We start from the raw sequence: 21,602 nt of genomic DNA, 5'->3' as shown, positions 1-21,602 counted from the left end.
AAAACAACCAATATATATGCATTTTAGAGTCACGTTTTTGTTCAAAACGCCCAGAAAATCTGATGTTCATCCACTTTCTGGCATTGGATACACAAGTTTTTGCATTTCTAAGGCAAAAATGTGTTATGTTTTGGCAAAAATAGGGCACATTTTTATAATAACCCAGAAATCTTCATTTCCAGCTCACGTTGTTGCATTTGGAGGCCATAAAACTATATTTCCAGCTCAAACAAACCAACAAGGGCACGTTTTTGCACTTGGGAGCTTGTTTTGGCATTTAAGAATCACGTTTTTGCCTTATTTCTTCAAAAAAGACCAAGTGTTTGAGCATATCCTTTTGCATTTGCAAGTTTTGAAAAGGTCAAGAAGTTGTTTGAAGATTCGAATTTAGAGGAGAAACATTCTTTCAAACCTATTAATCTTCCACATTTGGCTCTTTGATCACCAAGTTCAAGTTTTCAAGCCTTTGCTATTTCATTGCATATTTTAGTTCATCCTTCGACATCTGTCCAAAGATATGCCATGTATTTCGCAAATTTTCTTTTAAAAAGATGAAAACATTCATTTTTAAATGCTTGGAATTTTCACAAATTCCAAATTCCAAGTTGAGAGCAACTTGATATTTTGTCATGAGTCAAAAACCAAAAGTATGTTTTTGTTTTGTGCATATTTTTGCTTGGTTTTTGCTTGCTGTTTTGATTTCCTTTTAGTGGAAAGGTTAAAGATTCTTTCCTAAGAATGCAAGAGCATGTCACACCTTTTCACTTTCCACCTTTCCATGAAAATGCATCACATCATTTCATATTCCACCAACACATGCCAAAGCACATTGCATCAATTTCCCAATATATGCAATTACATTACAAGTGCAATTACATGTAATTCCATCCTCCATCCACATTTACATGTAATCTCATCCTTCATATGCATTTACATACAAACCTATCCTCCATACCCACTTACCTGTAATTCCATCCTCCAAACCTAATTACATGTTTTCTTCAAGTAGTAATTACATGTAAATCACTTTACATGTAATTACATCTAAATAACCTGATTTTTGTAAAAAGTCACTTTTCAACACCAAAGTCGCCATTTGCACACATCCCTATGCACCTAGCTTGCAATTCTTGGCCATACCCACTAAATCTCATTATTACCCACATGCAATACATCCTTCTAAGTCCGACTTTGGCTCTTTCCATCCAAATACAAATGATTTATAGTTCATTTCCAGCCATCGTATGTGTTCCATAAGTGTCTAATCCATACTTCAAGCAGTCATCCCCCATGGATTCGTCATTGTAACTCAAATCCAAAAGTTTTCATGGATCCAATCTCATTAGAAGATATGTCAGAACTTCAAAGAACAGAGACATCCCATCAAGAAGACATGCTTTGATTCTTAGGAAGTAATTATTCATTTGATCTTCGTTTTCCCAATGTTTGTCCACGAACATAAGTTCGTGTAGGAATCCACCAAGCACTTTGCTTCAAAAACAAAAAAGTTTAAAAGTGCTCATTGAAAGTTGTTCCGAGTTTACATCTGGACACCACTGAGATGGTTTTCAAAGTGTCAGACTCTAGTATGTGCCAATCTACAAAGGAGAATTCATGACAACTTGAATGAGAAAAAACTTGATCACATTACGTTTTCAAATGACAATGAGTAGTTCATCAAAGAGAGTCAAAGGCTATCAAAATATGCAACACCATGATTATCTAGGTGAATGCAGTGGCACGAAATATAGGAACTCCCGATCCTATGATCATCCGAGATTACATCATCAAGTACAAGGCCTTTGCCGACAATCTACATGATTGATTCATTCAAAATCAATAGCCTCAACATTTTCTTCAAGTGTTTTTCGTGCTTGTAGTTGGAGAAAATGAATTGCATAGAATTATGTAATTACATGTCTTCATGGCATGTAATCCAATAATTTCTCTTGCCTAGTTAGACTGGGTCAAAGTGGTTGAGTTGCTCCACTTTTTCCTCCTTTCTCTCACTTCTTTTCCTATATAAGAAGTGCCCCCATCAATGTAAAAATCATCTTTTGTTGTATGCAAGAAAACGCTGCCAAACTTGTACAAGCATAACTTTGATTGTGTAGTACCAATTTGGGAGAAAAGTGAATAAAGGAACCAGTTGGATTTGAAGCTTTGATTGGAAGCAATAGTGATAGAGAAAATTAGAAGCTTTGACTGTAATTTGTGCCTATTGTCTTTGATTCATTTTATTATCGTGTGTTCAATAATAGAGCATAGTGAGTTAAGAAGCAATCGAAGCCAAAGCTTCGAATGGGAGCGGTTGTGGTAATACATAGACTGGAAGCTTTGATTGTAGCTTGTATTACTGTCTCAATTCACAAAAGTAGTTCAAATTCCCTACTTCTGGAAGTCTTTGCGCCCCAATGGTAGAGGTTATTCTTATAGAATAGATTAAACAGGACTTAAAGCCAAACCGGTATGCTTTAATCAACCTTTGAGTTGGTGTTGGTTTATCGGTATCACTGTTTCTAGCTATTAGATAGAAGTGTAATTAGAGATTTCATCTTGTCCATTACTCGTTCTGTGGGTAAGTGGATTCTTTCCTAAATGTTAAGAGGAAAGAATCTTGGTAACACCTCTCGCAAATCTCTCGACTTCTTGCTTACCTTGAATTGATCCAAGGAACGATGAGAAGGGGGAGCCTTCCCTTTAAGGTAGGAGAGACTCTATCTCACATGCTGTGGCTAGTCTACCTATTTTGCGACTGGATTTTAACAAAACTGTCGGTTGCAAAATATCCACCCAACCATTTTTGGCGACTCTATTGGGGATACAATGTGCATTTGAGAGTCTCATGCTTTCATTTGAAGTGGACCCATGTCTTTTTTCATTGTAAATATTCATTTTAATTTTATTTCTTGAAGTTATTTCAAGCATTTACCAAAGACATGTAAATGGCCCAAGGTCCTTGGGGAAATGCTTTTGAACTGTTGAGTCTAGCTCCACCTCTACATGATCTTCTTGATGGCTCACAAAAGAACTTTCTCAAGTTTTTCGGTGATGACAAACATCCTGATGAACATATTGTTGCTTTCTACATTGCTTGTGGTGTCCATGCTATTGAATATGACAATGTGTTTGTAAGGTTATTCATGAAAACTCTACAAGGTGTGGCTGCCGATTGGTTCTACCATTTACCAACAAGTTTTATCACCAACTGGGCTACTCTCATAGCCAAGTTTGAAGAAAGGTTCAAGCCTTCTTTGGATACCCATACATTGTTGGCCCAACTTGCTCAACTAAAGAAGTCATCCCACATGTCTATGCGTGAATTTGTTGCTCATTTCAACAAATTGACATGAAGAATTCCAGTTGTTGCTCAACCTACAACTACAAATTAAGTGTTTCTTTGTTAGTGCTCAAATTCTTGAAGTTCATTTTTTTTATTAAGGAGAGAAGCCCCAACTACTCTTGCAATTGTGCAAAAATTGGCGGTTGACATTGAAGATGATCTTATTCTTGTTGGAAAGATAAGAATCGAAACAAGTGAGTTTGAAGAAAGTTATTATTCTTCTAATTCATTGTTTTCCAACACAAGGACGGTTCCTGCAGTGCAAAGGTTAGCAAATAAAGTACTTGCCCTCAAAAAGCAAATAGTTGAAGGAATGTTCTTCGTTCCTCACAAAGATGTACGAATGAGGTCTCTTTCAACTATTCCTCATAGTTCTATTGTTGGGCATGTTAAAAATTAGTTTCACCATCAAAGAAGCTTGCAATTGAGAAACGGTTAGCAAAGACAATAGTGAAGCATCATGAGTTTGAAGCTAGTGATCTTGCTATTCTCTTCCAGCAAAAGGAAGACAACATTATTGGCGACTCTCATATTTGGTGTGCGCAGTCTCAGAAGACCCATGATGAATGTTGGGTGGATATTTTGCAACCGACAGTTTTGGGTAAAAATCCAGTCACAAAATACGATGACCAGCCATAGTGTGTGAGACAGAGTCTCTCCTACCTTAAAGGGAAAGCTCCCCCTTCTCATCGTTCCTTGGATCAACTCAAGGTAAGCAAGAAGTCGAGAGATTTTATAAAATGGGTGTAACCAATATCTTTTCTTTTTAATTTTCAAGAAAGAATCCACTTACTCGTGGAGCGAGTAATGGGCAGGGTGAATCTCTAACTACACTTCTATCAAGAGCTAGAAACAGTGATACACATAAACCTTCACTAATTCAAAGCGTAGCTGAAAATGTACTGGTTTGGCTCTAAGTCTGGTCGTACTTCTATATGGAAAAGTTGTACAATTAGAGCACAAAGACTCCTAAAAGTAAAAATAACTTAACTATTTTGCGAATTAAGAGGGAAATATAAGCTACAAGAAAAGCTTCTAGCTATACACTTTCACAATTGCTCCTGGTCAAAGCTCTGGCTTCGATTACTTCTTAACTCTTTTCTATTCAATTCACAATAGCAATTACCAATAACACAAGACAATATGAATCAAAGACAACTTGGATGAATTATAGACAAAGCTTACAATTCACACAAATAACAATCTCACTTAATCAAAGTTAAGTCTCAAATGCTCTTTTGTATTCACTTTCTCTCAAAATAATGCTTACACAAACAAAATTCTGCTGGCACAATTTCTCCAAAGCTCTCTTGCTTAAAGATAATGATGATTTTACAATGAGGGGGCACTCCTTGATATAGGCACAGGAGTTGAGAAAAAAGTGGAGGAAAAAGTGGGAGCAACTCAACCAACTTTGACCTAGTCTAACTACAGGATAAAATATAAGGTTACATGAAATTGCAGATGCAACTCGAATTACATCCTTTTACATACATGTAACTCACATTACATGTAATTATGTTTTTTTATGTAATTTGTTCTTTACAACTATAAACATGAAAGAAGAAGATGGAAGAGAAGGATACAATCCTAGGGATTGTTCTGAAAGGCCTTGTACTTGGCGATGCAATCCTGGATGATCACAGGATTGGGAGTTCCTGTATTTTGTACCGCTGCATTCACCTTGATAACCATGGTGTTGTGTCTTTTGATAACCTCTGACTATGATGAATTGTCCATTGTCATGTGGAAACTTGATGTGATCCAGCTTTTCTCGTTCAAGTTGTCATAAATTCTCCCTTGTAGATTGGCACATTCTAGATTCTCTGACACTTTGAAAACCTTCTTGACAATGTCCGGATGTGCACTCGGAACAACTTTCCATCAGCACCTTTAACTTCTTTTTTTGAAGTAAAGTGCTTGGCGCATGAGAATGCGTGCAAATGGAGATTGCTAATTTCCAAAATGTGACTTGGGCTTTCAAGTTGTTATTGCACAGAAAATGGATTACATGTAAATGCAACATGCAATGGGAGATGGAAGGTGAAATAAGATGCGAATGAGAGTGGAGGATGCACTTCATATGTAACTGCGAATGAAGGATGAGATGAAAAACATGGAAAGATGCAGAAATATGTATTTTCTCACAAAAGCGCAAACACATATGAAGGGATGGACATCGAAAATGGAAGTGAGATAATGAATTTTATAGTCACTTTTGGTAAAAAGGAGAAGTCAAAGTACATGGGAGGTGAAAATGACATCCTTTTGACTTTTCAAATTGTGACTTTTAATCAAAATCAGACCTTTTGGAAGAAATTACACGTAAGACATTTCGTGTAATCGTGTCGTGTGAATGGAGGCAAAAAGCGAGATGGGTGAAAGTGGAAGTGGAAAATGGGATTACATGCATATGCGGATGGTGAATGAGATGAAAAACATGTAATCGCATTTCGTTGAGTTAGAGATGAAGTGTTGTGACATGAAACAGAATGTGGAATATGACGATGCTTTAGCATGTAATGAAGCAAAACAAGTTATTGAGAAAGGACTTGCAATTTCTCCAAGTGGAGAAAACCGGCAAGCAAGCACAAAACACAAAATACAAAAGAAACAATGTAACTTCGGAAAATAACTCAAACATGCCAAGATGAAATGCACTTGAAAACTCAAATTCGAAATTGGGACTTGGGAAAGAATCAAAAACATGAAAATGAATAAAAACTTCATATTTAAAGGAAAAATGCACTTTCCATGGCAAAGATTTTCACAAATGGCAACCATCTAGTAATTTTATGCATAAAATTAGTAAGATAAGCATGAATTAAATTGCAAGGAGGAAGAAGTCCACTTACATGAAGATTAAGTGCCAAATATGAAGGAAAAAGATGCTCCAATGTTTGAAAAATTCTTCAAAAATGGTAAGACCTTTTCCAACTTTGCAAATTCGAATGGGAGAGGGCAGCAAACAAGGAGTTGTTGGAAGATGCCAAAACGTGCCCTAAAAACTCTCCATATTCCAACGTTTTTGAAGATTTCTGCTTGCAACACATTTTTGGCAAAAAACATTTTTCTTCATGTTGCAAGATCAAAACATTTTGATTATTAAACTTCAAAATATGAACTCCAATGCAATGTAATCCCCAAAAGATGCCAAAACGATTTGGTTGGGAGGAAAAACATGTACTAAAAATGGATTTTTTTTACATATTTCTCCAAAAACGTGATCCATCATGAAAATTTCAAAAACGTTTTTGAGGCAAATGAATCCATTTTAGAAGCAAGTCAACTCATTGCCATCCAAAAACGTTTCAAAGGGAAAAAATCCTATGCAAATCCATTGAGAAAAACTCAAGGTATGAGCAAAAATAAAGGTATTTGGAGTTTTTCTTCAAAAACGTGCTCTAAGATTGATCTCCAAAAACAATTTTCAGCATGCCAAATCCATTCTTGATGCAAAGAAAATCATTGCCAAGGAAAAATGTTTTCAATGGAGAAGATTTCATGCAATTCCACCAAGAAAATCTCAAGTTATGAGCAAAATCGAGTTCTTGGAGGCCAAATGCATGCTTTCCTTTCAAAATTGGACTTTTTGGGATGCACAGCTTATTTTAAAACATGTTTTCCCACAAAATCAGACCTTTTTAGGTGCAATGCATGTTTTAAAATATGCATCAAGTGAAAATAGGACCTTTTTGGGTGCAATGCGTATATTTTAAAATGTATCTCACTTTTTAGATGCATAAGCATGAAAACTTCACTTTTCATGTCATAGCATCAAAAAGGTCCACTTATGGTGAACTTTTGATGTAATGACATCAAAAATGTTCACCAAAGTAGACTTTATATGCAATGTCATGTAAAAAGTCCACTTTTGATGGATTTTACATGTAATTGCATATAAAATGTCCACTTATGAAGTCTTTAAGTCATTTAATTCACTTAAAATTATAAAAATGTTACAAAATGGGTCAAAAACAATATTTAATTATCATATTATAAAATATAATACATAAACATCATTTTAAAATAACATTTAAATATGTATTTGATTTTTAAAACCAAAAATTTAAAATGAAACTATATAGTTATATAGTTAATTTAAGTGAAAAATTAAAAAGTAACTCAACTTAAATATTTAAACATAAAGTGAACTATAGTCACTTTAAGTTATAAATCTAAAGTGAAAGTAACTTAAAAACATAACAAAAAGTGAATATAATATATTTTTCAAAAAGTGAATGTCAAATTGAAAATATAACATCACATTTTTAATTTGTGTTGTTGCACCTGAAATGTCCACTTTTGAAGCACTAAAAATAGACATAACTTTTGACTGACAACTCCGATTGACCTCTAGGTTAGACCGAATCGAACGGAAAAACGAAAGGCATGACATGAGCAAAACCAAAGGACTAAAAACAAGCAAACGCAAACTCAAAAGCAAAGAACAGACTGTGAAGGCTTCAAAAATCAAGCAAAGGCTCAACAGAAAACAAAACAGAAAAGACTTGACAAAGGCTTTCAGTAAAACAGTTTGATATTTGAATTGAAATGGATCAATCGATTCACATTAAACAATTAAATATCAAATTCAAGCTTAGAGAAACGCAAAACTAGCTTGGTAAAGTTTCGTGTTGTTACCAACATTTTGTGGTGACAAAATGCAGGACAACAGCTGGCTCTCTCTAGGGAATGTTACCCGTTTGTTCTTGGAAACAAAGAGTAATATAGAATCCAGTTTTCTAAGTGCCACTGTTCTCTTCACTTGATCTTCCTCGAATAAGTAGTTGAAGTCCCTGTTCTGTAATATCTCTATGTAACCAGATCTGATGTCACTGTATGCCAGGCAATTCTTGACAAAGTGTTGCTCTGTCTCTATTGTTCCCAAATTACAGAATAAACACGTTCTATCTGCCCACTCTTCCTTTGGAACTTGCCATCTACCAATTTCACATCGCAGCCAGTGTGAACTAGTTCTAAGTTGCGCCATCAGCATTTTTGCTCTCCAATTAATAGGTGCTCTTATATAGGCCTTTTCATCATGCCTAGAAGTGGGGTTAAATTCTTTAATATAATAAGATTTTTTCCGCCCCATGTGCCTTGTCCATAAAATATTGCAAAAATTTTCCATGACAAACTTCTTTATTTCTTTAATGCTATCTAGGCAAGTATGGATGTTGTTATCCAATTTTCACATCCATTTGTCATTTTGCTTCATCCATGTGCTTTTTCACTTGACAAGTTTTTCATCTACGACTAGCTTGGGCCAGCGATGTGTTTCTAGACCTTGGGTTTTCTTTAAATAGCTTAGCATCCGGACCAATGTGACAGCTTCTAACAGAAAGGAACCCACCTCCGCCAATAAGATCTCATACGGCACCATGGTCTTGACTTTAAGATTGCATGTGATGAAGTGTTTTTGAATTCTTTCTACCTGTCGTCATTTCTGCTCGAACATACTACCGCCCCACACTTCACATCAGCATAGAATAACCAGAGTGACCAGCAAACCAAAAGGATTTTTCATGGTCATCCAATCCCATAATTCTACGTTCTTGCACTTGTTTTGTAATGAATATAACGTCTTCCAGCGCCTCTTGAATCCTTTTTGATCTGCATGTATCCCAATTGAGTTTGTTATGAAAATCTACGCCCAAGTATTTTTACTCCACAATTTCAAGAGGATTACCCTCAAACAAGAACTCCTATATACCCCTATTCTTCTTCAGCGAGAAGATCATAACTTTGGTTTTGCTAGTGTTCACTTGCATTCCCACTTCATGGCAAAAACTTTCTAGTGCTTTAAAGTGTTCTTTCAAACCTTTAGCCGTTCTAGCAAGTATGATGAGATCATCTACATATAAGAGCAATCTTATCACAAAGTGGGCCAGCTATACCCCCTCACCATTGGTCTTGTTTATCCATTCTTCATACTTGTTAATATAGAGCCCAAATAATGTTGGAGATAGCGGACACCCTTGTTTAACCCCTATGTTGCTACAAAAATTCTTTGATAGCCCTTCCATCATTTTGATTTTAGCTTTGACCTGTTCATATAATCTATGAACAACAAACCTAAGCTCTTTAGGAACTTCCCACTCTTCCAATCTGTCCCAAAGTTTGTTACGTGGGACTGTGTCAAATGCTTTTTTTAAGTCCACGAAACAACAAAAAGCCTCGCCCCTCTGAGTGTCCCAAATTTTCTCTATCAAATATCTGAGAGTGATGCCGTGATCTATAGTAGAGTGTTTCGGTCTAAAGCCTGCTTTTCCTTTTGCTCTCTTGCCTTATGTTTCAGCCCATTTATTGATCTTTCGTTCTACCATGCTAGAAAATAACTTTCCGAAGAGTGGATTGATCATGATGGTTCGGTAATTAGAAGGGTTGTTTATATCTCTGCTTTTGTGGAGTGGAATCACCACACTTCTTGTCCAATTTATAAGGAAGCCTTCTTTATTGACACTGTTGAAAATCTTAGTGATGTGTGGTGCCAAGGTTTTAGCACCCCATTTTAAGTATTCAGCCTGTAGTCTATCTATATCTTATAGGCTTGTTCATCATGACTAGAAGTGGGGTCAAATTATTTAATGTAATAAGATTATTTCTGCCCTATGTGCCTTGTCCATAACATATTGCAAAAATTTTCCATGAAAAACTTCTTTGTTTTTGTAATGTTATCTAAGCAAGTATGGATGTCGATATCCCATTTTCGCATCCATTTGTCATTTTGCTTCATCCATGTGCTTTATTGTCTAACAAGTTTTTCCTCTACGACTAGCTTGGGCCGCCGATGTGTTTCTAGACCTTGGGTTTTCTTTAAATAGCTTAGCATCTGGACCAATGTGACGACTTCTAGCGGAAAGGAACCCACCTCTACCAATAAGATCTCATACGGCACCGTGGTCTTGACTTTAAGATTGCATGTGATGAAGTGTTTTTAAATTCTTTCTACCTATCACCATTTCTGTTCGGACATACTACTGCCCCACACTTTACATCCATATAGAATAACTAGAGAGACCAGCAAACCAAAAAGAGTTTTCATGGTCATCCAATCCCATAATTCTGCATTCTTGCACTTGTTTTGTAAAGAATATAACTCGATACCTTATTGCAAAAAACAAATGTCATTATAATCCCTTAATTTTCATGCAATGTATAAAAAAAGTATTTAAAATTTCTTTTAAAACTTGAATTTTTTTAAAACATTTTCAAAATTTCATTAAAAAGTTGAACAAAATGAAGATTCACTTACTTTTGCTGATTAAATTTGCCCCCCCAACGGCTCCTAGGTCTTTGATATGGGTCTTAGTCCTTCCAAGCATTCACTTTCGATGATAAACGCTTGAGAGATCAATGAATGACCATCAAATGACTTTAGGCAACCTTTATTTGTGGACTTAGGGTTTAGAAAGGTCAAATTAGGGTTCAGTTTCTTTTTAATTTAAAATAGAAATTAAAAAATGCAAAGTGGGGCCTATTTTTTGACATCTAAGTCCCTAAAATCTTGCAAAACCTTTTGGAATCACGTCAGAATCAATGCAAAATTTGGATCTGGATCGTACCAGAATCAAGATTTGTGGGTTGCTAAAGGAATCCAGTAATGTAATCTAAAGACTATGCCCTTTACTAACAAAATGGGCCAATATCTACTATATTGTCTCCATACATAATGTTATCAACTTTTAATCAGAAAAAGACGTCATTGGAGGCGCTCCAATCTTACTGTTATTTTAGCAATGCACAGTGGTTTGTTTACTAGTAGTCTTCAAGATTAGAATCCATTGCCTTAGCAATCTTCTTTGTTTTATATGTCATTTTTCGGCCAGATTTAACAAAGGAAGCAAATTACAAATGAATTCTCACACAATGCAAATATTCTCTCTCTCTCTCTCTCTCTCTCTCTCTCTCTCTCTCTCTCTCTCTCTCTCTCTCTCTCTCTATATATATATATATATATATATATATATAAAAGTAATTGAGTACAATATGATATTGACAAATACAATATATATTGAACTCTATATCAATCGACTATAATTACAAGGGCCTTTGAGAATGTATATTACTTTGATTGTTATCTCTGATTATCTAGAATAAACTATCCTCTGATTTAATTGTTCGTATATGAAATATCATGTAGGCCACAATCCAAATATATCCTCGGCAATAATATATAAACAGAAATTACAATATATCCTCTATGATAAATATAACATGTAACCTGCAACTTCAAACACAATACAAGTATATTTTCTTTTCTTCAATGATTGTGGAAGACATCAATAATCTCCTTTATACTTTGTGAGGGAAAGATCGCATCAAATCAATCGAGACAACTACAAAGAACTTGGGCCGCTTTATACGATAAAAAAAATTGGTATTTTAAGATTGCAGGATATACTTTTAGATATATTATGTTGACTGATTAGTAATTGGTTTTTAATACTAAAAATGCAAATGAATATCGCATCAAATGTCTCCTAACACTAATCTTCAACACTCCCTCTTAGCTAAGGAGGAACTACTTAGATGTTTGAGTTACAGAATAATGTCCACCATGGCTACTACTAGATGGTGGCTTCATCATGTTTGCTCTCATGAATGAAAAAGAAATCAAACACGTGTTCATCACAGAATCACTCACATGATATCGTTATCTTATGATGATGGTCACCATAGCTGCTCCTAGATGGTGACTCAACACAGGTATTTAGTCATGGAGTCACATGACCTCCACCATGGCTACTCTTAAAGGGTGGGTCCATCACGGCTACCCCCATGAATGGAAGAAATATAAATGAGCACAAGTGCCCATCACGGAATCACTCAACATGATATTTTCCTACGACATTCACCATAGCCACTCCTAAACGGTGAATAAACACAAGTGCTAAGTCATGGATTTTGTCACATGATATCCACCATTACTACTTCCAGAGGGTGGAACAAAGTATTTCACCTCAAACTCCTCTCTCACAAAGAAGAATGCATTAACAAGGGCTTGCACTAAAACTTCTCTCTTATAGACAAGAATGCATTATAGTACATCTCAAGGAATCACTAACATTGAGACTCCCTCTCAACATACACAATGTTCTCCACATTTTTAAGCCTATCTCAAATATTAGAGATTTGGTCATCAGTAATAATGTACTTCAACTAGATAGCATTCCTTTGCATGATATCTCTAATATAGTGGTATTTGATCTCTACATGTTTTGTTTTGTCATGAAACACAAGATTGATGGAAAGCTTCACAGAACTCTGGTTATCGCAGTGAATAATTGTAGGATCCAATAATTGTCCAAACAATCTTGCAAAAAGCTTCCAAAGCCACACTACCTCGCGTGCTTCTATATTGGCTACAACATATTCAATGTCTACAAAACTTTGGGCAACAGGACTATTTTTTGCTGCACTAGGAAATCATAGAATATCCTAAAGCGAAACACCAACCAAAGGTACTCTTCCAAACAATAACACTTCCTTCTCAATCAAAATTTGTATAGCCCTGTAAGTCTAAGTCCACACTAGAAAAATACTTCAACCCATATCCAACTATGCCATGTAAGTATCTCGAGCTATGAGATGAACAAGCTAAGTACACTCACTGCATAGCAAATATCTAGTCTAAAATTAACTAGATACATCAAGGACCCAATCCGTTGTCTATCGAGTAGAATTTGCAAGGTCTGAACTAGTTGTTGATTCACTCAACTTCTTCGAGTTGGTTTCCATCTCAGAATCTGTATAGCCCTGTAAGTCTAAGTCCACACTAGAAAGATACTTCAACCCATATCCAACTATGCCACGTAAGTATCTCAAGCTATGAGATGAACAAGCTAAGTACACTTACTGCATAGCAAATATCTGGTCTAAAATTAACTGGATACATCAAGGACCCAATCCATTCTTTGTCGAGTAGAATTTGCAAGGTCTGAACTAGTTGTTGATTCACTCAACTTCTTCGAGTTGGTTTCCATTGGTGTAGATATAGATTTGAGCTTTATCATCCCAAATCTCTTTAAGATGTCAATGGTATGTTTTCCTTCACTTAGGATAATACCATCAAGCCTCTTTCGTACTTCCAATCCTAGAAAGAAGTGCATGGGCCCTAGATCCTTCATCTCTAATTCTAAAGAAAACTCATTGCATCCAGAGATGAGATGTTCTTACACTGTCAGAAATAAGTCATCAACATATAAAACCAATATCAAGGCTTCTCTATTGACTGCTTTGAAGTAAAGATCTGGATTCAAATCATTCTTGCAAAATGCCAAAATCATCAAGTATCGGTCTATTCTTTCGTACCATGCTCGAGAAGCCTATTTAAGGCCATATAAAAAAAATTAATTTACACACATGAGACTCTTTTTCATGAATTCTCCAGGTTACTCAATATAGACTTTTTCTTCAATAACGCCATTGAGAAAAGTTGTCTCCATATCATTATGGTGTAGCTTCCATCCCTTAGTTGTTGTAATGATAATTATGGTCCTTATGAAAGTGTAACAAGCTATTTTTCCCATCTCTAATTAAACAATTAAATATAAATAAAGTATACATTACTATTCATATTCACATGAATGAAAGACAATTATAACAACTACTTTACATATTCATTTGAAAGAGTTTAACGAAATAACTGAATTTTAGTTAAGCAAAAGAAACAACTTAATTAACTGTGTGCAAAATTAGCATCAATCTAAACATAACTTCAGCTGAAATTGAAAACACATAAAGGTAAAATACCCGAGGAAGACGATAACATGAATGCAGATCCTTTTGTACTGTGCAAGCCTTGGCTTCTAGTAGAGAGAAGAATGGTTAGGGGCTTAACCTACCAACCGCGAACCCTCAAGTAACCCCATACAATCTCAACTGAGAAAGGCCCTCCTTACTAGAGATTAGGCATGGGACACCCATGTCCTACCAGTGAGCATCCTGGTGATAGAGTGTCGGCTAGGAAGCTAGCTAGGCTATGAAGTCCTTCCATCAACCCATCTATCCAACTTCTAGCAACCCTAACCTCTAGTGATTACAGCAGCAAGCATGCCACTAAACCTACCCTGACCAAGGATTTACATGGACACTATGTGCCCGACACCTACCACTCAACTTGACAACAAGAATGGTACCATTTGATCACCATGAGCTGATTTAGTTCATGAGGTTGCTTATGTTCATTGACTCTTTTATTGTTACTGAATTCTTTCTCCTATCATGTAAGGATAGCCCATGTTCATTTGTTACCAGCCCACTTCATCTCGACCTTGCTGGTCATCCTCGACAAATCACAGTGTGGCTGTCTAAATCATTGAATAATCACAACCAAATACTTTATGCCCAGCTGGGCTTATGGAAACTATTTTTCTGGACTCACACTAAGAGTGCTTTCTCTTATTCACAGCCAAATACTCTATGCCCAACCCGAGCTTATGGAAATTGTTTTTCTTGACTCACTTTGAGAGTGCTTTCTCTTATCTCAGAGGCATATAGAAGATGCCCATGTATAAGTGTTGCACTAGGTTGGAGATCTTCTGGATTAAATCAAAGTTCTGAAAAGAATAATCTTACAGTATGTAATAGATAGTTCATACCCTCATGCATGTTTTTATATAGTCGGACTTATGTAAATAAAACATTCCATTCCAGGCTAGGCTCTATCTATAATTGCAAAGTTATTTTCAAATTTTGAGCTAAAATTCTAGAGCCTTACCATTTAACAAATTGAAAATAAAAGTGCACAAAAAATGCACGACCTAGTAAAGGTATTATAACTCCCTCTTGCTAGTGGAAGCTGAAAGGCTTGGTATGGCTCCTTGCTCGTAGTTTCTAGCACTTACCGGTAATTGAGAAGCGAGATTGTTATTGACCCATGACACTGTAGGTGAAATTGCAAAGCACAGGAATATGAAATGCAGTCTCCAAATAATGATTTATGCATTGTATGAATGTAATTCTCAAGTATTGATGCCAAACATTGTATGTGCCGATCACAGATAAAACAAGCCGATATGGACGGCAACCTTAATATACATCACGAGACTTGTAAAGGTAGCTGCAGATGGTAATGGAATTTGCAAATGGAAATGTGAATGCAATACTGAATGGAATGCAATGTGTAGACAAAATATCGTCAATAGCAAATTGGAGAGGGATCTTTGATATCCAATTTGATGGCTTGTTATCAAAATGCAATCGTGTGAAAAGAGCTTGTCTCTTTGTTTCAAATGCATGCTCAACTACAAGAAATATGAGAAAACATGGTAACAAAATGGGTTACAAACAAGAGCCTTTAAAAGGCCAAAATACATACGGCAACACAAATATTATATAGGCCTGATGAAGATTACAAATAAATAAATATAATGGCCACTGGAAATTATAAAGGCTGATGACATGAAATAATATTAAAATCATTGCCAGGGTTGGAAAAGGAAATAACAATAACTTCACTCTTAATGTGTTAATATAGGGGCATCATCTTGTATCTACCTATACTTGTATATGCACGTACACATGCACATGCGTATCATTCTAAGCATATGTATCTTGTGTTTACGTAATATTTCAAGTAGGCGTATACGTTCATGTACGTGTATATGTATGTACAAGTACATATAGGTACCATGGTGTCGATATATTAAGACATGTCTGACATGATAAGAAGCTTTGAGATAATCCCAACAAAATATAAAGGTAATCATTTGTTCTAGATCAATTATTTTATCATCTTATTAAATGCGTAGACTAGTTTAGCTCGTGGTGATCACATCGTATACCCTTGCTTGCTCAATCAAGTTTTCCCTTGACCAAGGTGGTTTAGGTTCCATACCTATTAGCTCAATGGTAGAAGGTGCCCTCATGCCCTTTCCTTTTCTTGCAATGCTTCCCTCTCTTTGTCGCATTCTACAAAATCAGTTTATCAAGGTAATAACATATATCCAAAATGTTTAATCAAAATCAAATAATCATATTAGATGAACCACTTATCATTCATTCAACATCATAACAAAAACCATTATTTCAATTTCGCATGAAACATAACGATTAACCAACTCTTCAATTTCACATGAAACCATAACGAACAACTAAAACTTCATTTTCAAATGTAATCAACAAAAAAGAACAATTTAACCAAACATCTCAATTTCTTTTGAGTCTCAACAGCTATAACGACATTGTTTAATTAAACAAAATTTGGGATGTAATAGGAAGTGTGTCAAGCTAATGAAGCAAAAGTTTCTTCATAGTCTATTCCTTTTTTCTAAGAGAAATCAAGTGCAACAAATCTAGCTTTGTATTTCTCAATGCTTCCATCAGCTAGGTGCTTAGTCTTGAATAGCCATTTGGAAGATACAACTTATTTCCCTCTAGGTCTAGGTGCAATATCTCAAACATCATTCTAAATAAAGGATTGATATTGATCTTCAACCATAGCATCTTTCTAGACTTGCCATTTTGACACTTCCTTAACATTGGAAGGTCCAATCTCAATAATATTACACATTTATGCAACATAGCTAGAGAATCAGTGGTCTTTTACTTTCTCTAAAAGTGCCTCTAGGAGCTGCAAATTGTCCTGCCACTTGCATGGTTTTCCTTGCCCAAATTGGTCTCTTTTTATTCACATTGATATCCTCTAGGTCCATCAATAGGATCCAAAGTCTCAATTGGATCATCAGTATTTTCTAATTCAATAGGCTCCCTCTGAATCTTGTGACTGTGATCAAAGTCCATGTCTTGAGGAGACTCCTGATCTTCATTTATTTCCATGCATGAACCTTTAGATTTTTCGAAAGTGGTATCTTCCTCAAAAGTGACATCTTTGCTTCTATTTGTTTTTACTAGGAATATAAATCTTGTATGCTTTGGAATGTTCCTTGCAATTCACAAATGTCCCTTTCTTGCCAAAAGGTTCTAGTGTGGTTCTTTTGTCTTTAGGTACATGAACATACACTAGACAACCAAAGATTCTCAAATGACTCACATTAGGCTTAACTCCTAAAAAGGCTTCTTAAGGAGTCATATCCCACAATATTCGATGATAATATTTGTTCTGAACATAGACTGCACTTATGGAGGCTTCTACCCATGAGAATATTTGAAGATCTTGACCATGGATCTTAGCTTTTGCAGATTCCATAATGGATTTGTTCTTTCTTTTTGCAAGCACATTTTCTTGTGGGTCGTAGCAGACACAAAACTGTCCCCTAATTCATACCTCAACACAAAAATGATGAAAGCTTCTAAAAGTGTATTCACCACCATCATCAGACCTTAAAACTTTGATTCTCTTTCCAGACAAATTCTCTACTTGTGCTTTGAAATCTTTAATCTGCATAGGACTTTACTTGACTCTTTAGACCTTAAGAAATAAATCTAAGTCTTCGTACAGAAGAAATCATCTATGAAAGTCAAACAATACAAAAATCCACTTAGGGGTGCCATTGACATTGAACCACATAAATCCGAGTGTACAAGTTCTAATATTTCTTTACCTACTTTCACTAGTGTGAAATGGGTACTTAGTAATTTTACCCATTGCCCATCCTTTACAAGTACCCTGGTTGAGTTCAAGGATTTCCTTAACCATTTTCTCTAAAGATGGAAGAGTTGCAATATAGATGTTGAAGTCTTCTATGCCATAGTTTGTTAGAGCTAAAAGAGTTATGCAATAGTGCTTGAACTAGATGTATAGAAAGGTTGTAAAAAGTCTCTTGTCGATTCCCAATTGCACGTGCAAACTTGAAGGTAGACTTCTTTGGCCATACAAACACTTTCCCTTTTGAAAATGCTACTTGGTAACCATCATCTTCCAAAGCTGAAACGGATATAAGATTCCTATTGATTAATGGCACAAATAACACATTATTGCGATTAAGAGAAATACCAATTTCTAGGCTAAGTGATGTAGTGCCCAATCCTTTCACTGAGTAGTGTGCATCATCTCGAATGATCACTTGAAGGCTTGACTCCATTTCTACCAAATTTGAGAGGCGTTCTCAATAACCTTTGATGTGATGAGAAGCTCCACTATCAATTAGCCAAGTGTCACTGTCTATGGGAACATTGCTTGATGGGATAGATATGAAGAGAGATCCATTTGAATTGTCTTGAGTCTTCATTTATGTTTGCCACTTGTTGCTTGAGCTTTGAAACACAATCTCTAGCATGGTGACCAAACTTGTCACATCTAAAGCACTGAATGTGGGAGAGATCTTTCTTCGTCTTCTTAGAATTCGACGCAGAATTTGACCTTTGATCTCTCTTCCTCTTGAAGATGCCTTTTCTCCTATTTCTCCCTTTCTTCTTTGCATTTTGAGTGGGGATAATATGAGAGACTTTGTTTTGGGAGCTTTTGATAATTCTTCTTGCAATCAACCTAGACTCCTCTTGAATACAATCAGTTCTAACATGATCAGACTTAGATAGTTTAGATCTTGCACTAATACCTTGAATAAAAGGTTCAAAAGATTGAGGAAGACTATTAAGTGCTAGCATGACAAGGTCTTTATTAATAACTTTATCCTCAATTGCACTTAGTTGATCTCTTAGCTCTGTGATCTTCATGAAGATATGACTGATTCTTCTTTTGCTATTTTGACTTGATGAAGTTGCTGCCTCAATGCAAGAGAGCTACTTGTGTTGTTAATCTCATGTAGGCTTTTCAAGGTTTTGAACATGTCCCTTGCATTTATCATTTTGGAAATGATAGGCACGAAGTGATCTTTTACAGAATCAATTAAAAGCTTGTTTGCTTTAAAAACATTCCTTTTGAATTGGAGTTTCTCCTCTTGATCATCCAGTTTTGATAGTTTTTACTCCACAAACTGAAGAACATCATTTTCTTCAAGTGCGAGAAGTACTCTAAGTTTCCATGAAGTGACATTTGTGGCACCTTCAAGTTTGTCTTCGAACGAACACCATGTTGTGACTGGATATTGAAACTTGAATATGAGAAATGAGTAATAACTTTGCTGCTAAATAAATCTGATCATGATCTTTTTCAAGTCTGCTCTGATACCATGTTGTTTTTCGATCAGATTTAACAAAGGAAGCAGATTTAAAATGACCTCTCACACAATGCATTGTCTTTTTCTTCGGTGATTGTAGAAAACATCAATAGTCTCCTTTGTACTTTGTGAGGGAAGGATTGCATCAAATCAGGATGGACAGCCACAAACAATTTTTTTTCCACTAGTTCATACAATAACAAAGAAATTGTTATGTTAAAGAACCGCACAATATAGTTTTAGAGATATTATGATATAATCAATTAGTAATTGGTTTTTAATATTAACAATGCAAATGAATATCCAATCGGATGCCTTCCAACACTAATGTTCAACACTGTACTCCTCCGTTGGTTCATGTTCCTTCTTCCTCTCTCCATCTCCAGTTCCTGAAGGTAGCCTTTTAGAAGTTCCCACCCATGTTTGGCCTCATCACATCTTTCCATTAGCATTCCATACCAAAAAGGGCTGATATTCTTGCCCCCTTTCACCCACTGCCCACCAACTTCCCTCTATAACTTTGAAGCCTTTATCTAGTTTAACCATCACTCCTTGGGGATAAGTCCCCCTATCCATTTTGTCTTCACAGAAGCCCTCATCACCCACACCACTCCTTCCTTGGAACCAAATTCCAAAGCCCATGCAAGCACCATCGTGGAGCAATATCAATGTTTGGCCTATATCTCTGTTCTGCATACAAGTATTCTTCCCCAAGTAACAAATCCATTATCTGCCAGAATTGCGGAGTGCCAATTAAGCAAATGCTCTTCATTCTTTCTTCGTAACCTCCCCCAAGAAACATTGTTGTTGCCTTCCAGTGCACAACCTAAGTTTTCTTCCATTTCTCTCTCTCTCTCTCTCTCTCTCTCTCTCACACACACACACACACACACACACACCAAAAAACCAGAAACCTTTAATGCTCATAAAGTGCCACTTTGCAAAATTTTACATACTCGTCACTTTCTCACATGCTATGCCAAGCTAAATCTAGACGCTTTGTTTGCTTGAGTACCAAAGTACTCTAAATGGTGAACACATCAACTCCACATGGGAAAGCCCTGAAATCATTTTGTGCAATAACTAATAAGACTTCTAGACGTCCCTTGCCTCATTATGATTACTGCTTGCAGTTAGTACATGGTACCCCAAATCCAATGATTCACCAATATAAATGCCCAATTAAATGAAAATCCCACCATTTAAAACTTGGCAAGTCATTTGAAAAATATGGCATCCAATCTCAAATCAGGTCACCACCCCTAAGACAGACCATCCTCCTCATCGGGTACATTAAATTTTTGCCACCATTGGATGTAGCTCCTAATCTTTACAAACAATATCTCGAAAGTCTTCAATCATCTCATCATTCAGGAGCTCCTTCAAGGTTATAACAATTTTGGACAACACATCCACAGTCTCATTTCCTTTACATTTCACATGAGAAATCTTAAAATCTGCAAAGTCTCCTAATAGCAAGTTGATCATCTTGATGTCCTTTATTCAAATGCTATACCCCAATGTCCCTTTTGATAATTGCATTCACAATAATCTATGAATTCCCATCTAGGTGTAGTCTACCAATATTAATCCATGCAGCGATCTTTATAGTGCTAAGGCCTCCCTGCACTTCTGCCTCATTGTTCGTTCGTTTACCATGGCCCTTAGCTCCAATCAATAAAATATTTCCTTTATAATTTCTAAAAAAAAAGCCAGCCCCTAAGTAGCCTGGATTACCCTTTGACACACCATCAAAGTTTATTTTAATCCAACCCAACCCAAAGGCTCCTGTTGATGTTTTTGTAGCTTTTGTTAGATAAATCCTATGAGACAAAACTATTGAAGATACATATATATATTTAGTACATATGAGATATGATATATATACTTAACACAATATATATATATATATAAATATATATATCTAAAATTTAATTATTATGTAATGCTGAAGAAATTAATATAATGACCCAAGAGATATTATGTGAATACACACACACACACACACACACACACACACACACAATCATAAATAATTGTCATTGTATTAATCGCATAATAATGAATAGACATGTCCCATCATGGGACATGTCTCTTCTTGGCTCATCCTCAACATTAGTGCAAGAGAGATCACTGCCTTTGAAAAACACAAAAAATTACGCGCAGTGCTATTACATTTGCAGCAATTGTTCCTCAACATGGCATCAAAGCAGGTTCAACTCTTAGACTTGTGA

The 21,602-nt window shown here is 35.8% G+C and overlaps 1 protein-coding gene across 4 annotated transcripts in view; it reads right to left on the bottom strand.

The window, feature by feature from the left end:
• Window positions 1-21,602, bottom strand: part of LOC149531006 (uncharacterized) — an 83,254-nt gene that overhangs the window by 6,508 nt on the left and 55,144 nt on the right. Inside the window, exon 7 of one of the 4 annotated variants that reach the window (XR_016358844.1) lies at window positions 16,188-16,261. The exons of the other annotated variants lie outside the window; for them this stretch is intronic. The gene's annotated coding sequence lies outside the window, so the exon portion shown is untranslated. The remainder of the gene's footprint in view (window positions 1-16,187; window positions 16,262-21,602) is intronic. 4 annotated transcript variants of the gene reach the window in all.

Source organism: Cupressus sempervirens, chromosome 11 (assembly GCF_028749045.1).
Source record: "Cupressus sempervirens isolate cs-2001-9-10 chromosome 11, ASM2874904v1, whole genome shotgun sequence".
Taxonomy (NCBI): Eukaryota; Viridiplantae; Streptophyta; class Pinopsida; order Cupressales; family Cupressaceae; genus Cupressus; species Cupressus sempervirens.
The sequence above is the reverse complement of the archived record's forward strand: the minus strand, read 5'-3'. Positions and strand labels throughout refer to the sequence as shown.